Raw genomic sequence first — 7,591 nt, 5'->3', positions numbered from 1 at the left:
GTGCCGCCACCAGAGGCGCCGCAATGCCCTCACTCTCAGTCGCAACTGGCGCGCGAGCCGAGGGTGCAGGCGGATCACGACCCTCAATCGCCGTCGCGGCCGCCGCCGCCACTTGTCGCTCTACAAGCCCTTGCAGTTGCTGCACTGCGCCAACTAGCACAGTCATCTGTGCCCGCAGCTCTTGCACTTCGCTTGACCACACTTGCTCAAGCACCTCAGGCGGTGGTGCCGGAACGGACCTACGCACGTAGCGTCTCGGAGGCATTCGTTCCTGAAACGCAACAAGTTGGTTAATTACCTTAACCCAACATCTCCTTGCAATTACGAAACAACACGTCTCAACGACATAATCAGGCGGAAGTATGCAAGTGTACTCGTTCTAGACTCTTAGCGTCATGTCGTCGGTCGCCGACGCAACCACCTCGAGTAAAGAAGTCATACCACTTGAGTTCATCTCTAATCACCACAAGAGATACATCACCACTTCGACCCAATCGATCAACTTTCGCCACCGCCACAGGTTCACGTCTCACTCAAGCACCTATAGCCTTAGGGTTTACCAACCTAGGGTCTCCTAGGTTCATCCTAAACTCTCTCTTTACTTGCTCTTTACTCGCTCTGATACTATCTTATTAGTGTCACGCCCTACGACTGCCACTTTGGCCGGTGCGGGGACGTCGAACAGTATGCCGGACGGACAATACCTCCCCTGTCCGCCCAAGGCTTCGCATCTACAAATCATGTACAAGAGTTGCCCAAGAAAACTCAAACACATACATGATACAACGAGGAGCGCCACTAGCGCTAACAACAAGAGCAAGCCACAAGTAAATCATACAAGTGATAATAAAGAGAGTTACTAACTATTACATTCATTTACAACATTGTTTATCCCTATTTACTTACATTTATCATCCAAAATGTATATACATCATGCTCTCAAACTGCCTCACACCTATACAAGATCTACTCTCATGTATACCTCAGGTGTCTCTAATGCAAAAGGAGGCTGTAGCTATCTCTAGGGCGCTAAGCCCTTACCGCGATTCTCGCCCGGAGCGCTCGCACTCGACCTTGCAACATGGTGGGGTGAGAACTACGAATAGTTCCCAGTGGGTTCGGCCGCCGACTCCGCCGATCTCCCCACAACGTTTAAGCAGGCATATGCAGATAGATAGATATATAAACGAAAGCAATAACAGATATCATGTTGTATGCCTCAATCCAAATATGAATGAATGAATCCTACATAGTACAGAGGTCACTGTCATGCTACTCTGTCAAGGAAAACATGCTACTATAGCTGTCATAGAACCCAATCTCAATCTCACGGGAGAGGATCCACTCGCTCGGGGCGAGAACTACTCACTCACCCGACTCACTAACATCTCGTAGGTGAGGATCCACACTCACTCACCCAAGACCGTTTGCGGGCCCCCATAAAGCTCACCCCTCGTGTGACAAAACTCCGGAGCGCACGGCTTGTGCAGAGCGACCGCCAACAAGCACTAAACAGACATGTGAGTATAGTCCAATCCTCTTCAACAGAGGATACCCTATCCACTAGGGCCAACATCTCTCGGGAACTAGTCATCACTAGGTTTATCATGCAATAGTGGTTCACCTACACTCTAGTTCATCATGTCACTCGTGATAGTTTTCATGCTATTTAGATGCTACTCGTTCATCGACTCTTGTCCAATTAACACAAGTTCACATTGTCATTTACACTAGGGTTTCTATGTGACAATTCACCTTTACTCATGCATTCTAACACTAGTGTCAAGCTCACCTCGCTACACTATCAAAGACATGCAAGTAAAGGAATTGCGCCCATTCATACCCTATCATGCATCCTATCAATATGCAATAGATCAACAATAATACTTAGACATAAGGAGCAGCTCAACTGCTTCGGGATGGACACCACCCACCTTTTATAGCGTTCCGATTGCTTGTCGTCACTCGCAATCGGCCTCCCGCGATGCACGCCACTCGGCTTGACCCAATTTCACGCGCGACCACTGAATGACCTCCGATCCGCAATCCGAAAATTAAAGGTCTTCGGTTTCTTGTTATGATACTTGAAATCTGATCCCACGATTTATGGAAGCTGCCTCGGCCCTCCAGGCGGAAATAAAGCAAACTGACTTCGCCGGCGTAATCGTACACCTAGCAATTACATTTACATAGGGTTAAATGAGATCAAATCCTAACCTCTCACGAAAACCCTCATGGAGCCCTAGCTCGCAACCACGGCGCGAATATTCCGCAACAACCCTAGATTCTTGCATCTTACAACACATAAGCACCCTAGGGTTCAATCCAAACTATTCTAGAATTCAAACGCCCAAACCCTAGATATATACCATTAACAAGCTCAAGAGCTTACCTCAAGATGCTCATTCTCCACTTGAGGAAGAAGACGAAGAAGAGAACTTCAGTCTTCCAAGCTTTCCCCCAACTCCTTCTTCTCCTTCCACCTTGAGAGAGAGAGAGAAGAGATACTAGAGAGCTAGAGGAAGGTTTTAGGTTTAGGTTAAAAGAAATGAGGGAAAGAGAGAGAGCTACATGCTCATATACTCTCCACTAAGGCCACTTTGCACTTTAGCCCCTCAACTTCATCATATACACACAGCCCAGCCTGGGCATTTTCGGGCTACGGGGACCGATCTCTCTAAGAGGGACTGGTCCTCGAGAGTGACTTATTTACAGAAAAGGGCCCTTGCCCCTTTTCCACGCTTACGGGGACCGGTCTCTCCAACGAGGGACCGGTCCCCGAGAGCACACTCTCACAGGACAGCCCCATTCTCATTTTGCATACCTACGGGGACCGGTCTCTCCCGCCAGGGACCGGTCCCCGAGAGCAAGTTTTGTGCGCAGAGCCTTCTGCCACATTTTCTAAGCTACGGGGACCGGTCTCTCCCACCAGGGACCGATCCCCGAGAGCAAAAATCCTACACTTTGCAGAATCTTCACAACTCGCTCTTGGAGGCCTTCTCCAATGCACTTTTGGCCTTCTTGATGCCTTCGGCTTTTCCGAAGCACCCTGAACTCGACTTTGACCAGTTTGGATCGAAGTCCAGTTCCATGTTCCACAGTTTTGAGTCGTTACAACTCTATTGAGATATACTTGTGCTAGCTTGTCACTTGACCATGTAGTGTGGATCGGTAGAAAATGTGCCAACTTCGTCAAACGGTCCACCACTACCCAAATCACATCGTGGCCACCCGACGAATGGGGTAATCTGACCACAAAGTCTATAGCGATATCCTCCTATTTCCACACGGGGATAGGTAGGCTTTGAAGCTTTTCCGGTGGAAATCGGCGCTCTGCCTTGACTTGTTGGCAAACAAGACATTGCGCCACATAGCGTCCAATGTCCCCTTTCATTTCCGGCCACCAATAGAGCATTCTCAAGTCTTGGCACATCTTGGTGCCGCCCGGGTGGATACTATATGGAGATTGATGCGCTTCGTGCAAAACTAATTTCCGGACCTCTTTATTTTTCGGTACACACCACCGGTTCCGATACAGAAGCGCACCCTTGGCGTCTACACTGAAATCATCGCCACGCCCACCCTCAATGTCGCGTTGCACCTTTTGGAGATTCGGGTCCACGGGTTGCAAACCTTTGATTCTCTCCAATAAGGTCGGTTGGACAACGAGAGCCGACAATATAGTCGGAACCTCCGGAGCTACAACCTCAAGATCCATTCACCCCATTTCTTTCCACAGGTCTCCTGATTTGTAACCCACAACGCGAGGTTCTCCGTCGACTTTCTGCTAAGTGCATCTGCCACCACATTAGCCCTCCCAGGGTGGTAAAGGGTAGTAACGTCATAATCCTTTAACAATTTCAACCACTGCCGCTGCCTCATATTGAGCTTCTTTTGTGTAAACAGATACTTCAGACTTTTGTGGTCCGTATATATCTCGCAATGCGTGCCATACAAGTAGTGTCTCCACAACTTCAAGGCGAAGATCACCGCCGCTAACTCCAAATCGTGGATAGGGTAGTTTTTTTCATAGCTTTTCAACTGACGGGACGCATAAGCGATCACTTTCCCGCCCTGCATAGAACACACCCCAAACCCAGATAGGATGCATCGCTATAGACCACAAAGTCTTCACCTTGCATCGGTAAGGCGAGCACCGGAGTCGAAGTCAATCTCTCCTTCAACTTCTTGAAACACCGGTGGCACTCGTCGCTCCAAACGAACTTGGTGCCCTTCTGCGTCAGATGGGTAAGTAGAATAACCATCTTTGAGAATCCCTCCACAAACCGTCTATAATAGCCCGCTGAACCCACGAAGCTACGAACCTCCGTCACATTAGTCGGACGAGGCCAATCCTTGATCGCCTTAACTTTCCTCGGGTCAACAGAAATTTCACCCTCAGAAATAACATATCCTAGAAATGCAACTTCTCGGAGCCAAAAGTCACATTTCTTTAACCTAGCATAAAGCTCCTCCTCCCGAAGGACTTGTAGCACTAGCCTCAAATGCTTTGCGTGCTCCTCGTCTCTACGAGAGTAGAACAAGATGTCGTCTATGAAGACTACGACAAATCGATCTAAGTAAGACCTGAATACACAGTTCATCAAATCCATGAATGCTGCCGGGGCATTGGTAAGCCCAAACGGCATGACCGTGAACTCGTAGTGTCCATACCGCGTACGAAACGTGGTTTTTTGTACATCCTCTGGCTTTATCTTCAACTGATGGTAGCCAGACTGGAGGTCTATCTTTGAGTATACTCGCGACCCCTGCAACTGATCAAACAAATCGTCGATACGGGGTAACGGGTACTTGTTCTTGATCGTGACCTTGTTCAACTTGCGGTAATCCACACAGAGTCGAAACGATCCGTCTTTCTTCCTCACAAACAGAACCGAGGCTCCCTACAGTGATACACTCGGCCTAATGAATTCTTTTTCGAGAAGATCTTGCAACTGAGCCCTCAACTCTTTCAATTCTGCCGGTGCCATACGGTATGGAGCCTTTGAAATCAGCGCGGTCCCGGGAACCAAGTCTATAATGAACTCGATCTCCCGATCCGACGGTATCCCCAGTAATTTCGCAGGAAACACATTCGGAAACTCCCGGACCACCGACATACTCTCAAGTGCCGGAGTCTCCCAATCAACTTCCACAACGGTCGCCAAATAAGCCACGCAACTGCTGCTAACTAGTTTCCTCACCTTAGACGCTGACACCGTCATGGCGAAGCACGAACTCTGGCATGCTTGATAAGTGAACTCCTCCTGCCCTGGCTCACGAAAGGTATAATAACCCTGCTCTTGCAATTGATAGACGCATAGTACTTCGAGAGCCAGTGCATGCCCAGTATTAGATCGAAATCTTTCAACCTTTTGAGCACCAACAAACGTGTCGGCATAATCGAGTTGCCCACCTGCACCGGACACGCCAAACACTCTTTCCGGATAATAAATGCACTCTTGGGGGCTTCAACCCGCCAACTACTCTTGCTCAATTGAACCTCTATGCCATGCATCTCAGCAAATGGTCTACTGATGAATGAATGTGTAGCACCTGTATCAAACATAGCCCTGGAGTGAACTCCATTAACTAAAACCATACCTGCCACAACGTTGCACTTTTCGACCTCAGCAGGTTCCTCGGCTTGAGCGGCGAATACCCGTCCACTCGGAGCTGATCGGGTCACCTCAGGCTAACATGGCGCCATAGTGCGTCCAGTAGATACAACAGTAGGTGGAGCTCCTCTATAATAGCCCGTTGTCGCCTGAGCCGATGCAATTGACGGGGCAGGCGAGGTCCTCCCAGGACAGTAATGACTCATGTGTCCCGCCTACGCACACGCGAAGCATCTCCTCTCATTCTGCTTACAACGGCTCGGGTCATGATCACTGCCACAAATGACGCACCGCCTAGCCCCACGACCCTTGGACTGCGTTTGTGGATACTTCGGAGGCTTCCTCGACCTCGACTGACCTCCCGAACCCCGAGGGGCTCGCTTCTTACCCCCGTCATTCTCGGATGCTTCACGCTCCTCATGGATATGGGCATTACCATGCTCCGCCCACAACGCCCGATCTAACACCTCCAAAAAGGTAGTAAGCTTGAGGATGTGAACGGCCCTATAGATATTCGGCCGGAGTCCTCGCTCGAACCAGTCGGCTCGATCCCTATCGTCTCGCACCACGTCGGGGACGCAGTCGATGATGTGTGAGAACTCCCGCTCATACTCTCCTACTGAGCGGTTTCCTTGCCTCAGCTTCCTGAACTGATCTTGGAGCTTCTTTTTCTCGCTATCGGGGAAGGAGTTAGTAGACAACAAACCCCGAAACTCTTCCCACACCAATGGCGGAAGGTAGGATGACCGATCCCTCTTGATTTGCTTCAACCACACCTTCGTCGTCCGCTCCAAACAATGAGTGGCGAGGTGTACCTTATCCCTCTCCAACGTGTAAAGATCTTCGAACAGGGTCTCCATCGAGTCAACCCACGACTCGACTATCCACTGCTCGACCTTTTCCCCGTCAAACACCGGTGGATCAAACTTCCAGAACATCACAAGAGTCACAAGCGCATGCTCCTTCTTCGTCGCTATTACCGCACCTTCGGGATTAGAAGTTTCCGAACCAGTAGCTACTACAGCCGAAGCGCGCCGCGCTGCAACCGGCACAGCTGCCGTGGCCATACCCTCCGTCGCACCTGGCACAACGACCGGAGGCACGGGTCGCTCGACATTCGCCTGATCCGACGCCTGTTGCGTGACCAACTCCTGTAGCCTAGCAATCTGATCCTTCTAGCACTGCATCGCACCGACCATCGTAGCGATCTGCTTTCGCAACTCTCGCACTTCACCAGATCCTGACTGTTCGGGCACCTCAGAAGGTGGTGCCGGAACGGATCGCGTCTTAGGGCGTCCTCTCAGTGCCATAGCTCCTAAAACGCAACAAATTGGTTAATCACATTAACCCGTTAACTTCCTGCTATTACGAGACAAAACGACTCAACATCGAAATCGGGCGGAAGCACAAAAGTGTACACATTCTAGACTCTTAGCGTCATGTTGTCGGCCGCCAACACAACCACCTTAAGTCAAGAACTAATACCACTTGAATCTGTCTCTATCAACAACTAGAGACATAACCCAATCGAATTGACTTCCGCCACCGGCATAGGTTCACGTCTCACTTACACACCTATAGCCTTAAGGTTACTGTCCTAGGGTCTCCTAGGTCCATCCTAGACTTCTCTCTTTGCTTGCTCTGTTACTTGCTCTGATACCACTCTATCTGTCACGCCCCGCGACCGCCAATTTGGTCGGATCGGGTACGTCGATCAGACGCCGAACAGACAGAGCCTCCCCTGTCCGCCCAAGGCCAACAACAATAAGATCATGTATGTAAACAGTTGCCTAGGAAACATTAACCTCATACATGATCTAAGCAAGTACTAACATAAGCAACAACAAAAGAGAGAGAGATCTAGCTATTACATTTCATTCAACCTTTTTATATATTGATTTACATTTCCATCTCCAAAATGTATACATGATCATTTCATAGTACAAAATAGCTCTCCAATAGGTATCCTCACC

This window comes from Ananas comosus, unplaced genomic scaffold (assembly GCF_001540865.1).
Source record: "Ananas comosus cultivar F153 unplaced genomic scaffold, ASM154086v1, whole genome shotgun sequence".
Taxonomy (NCBI): domain Eukaryota; kingdom Viridiplantae; phylum Streptophyta; class Magnoliopsida; order Poales; family Bromeliaceae; genus Ananas; species Ananas comosus.
This window is presented reverse-complemented; position numbering follows the sequence as displayed.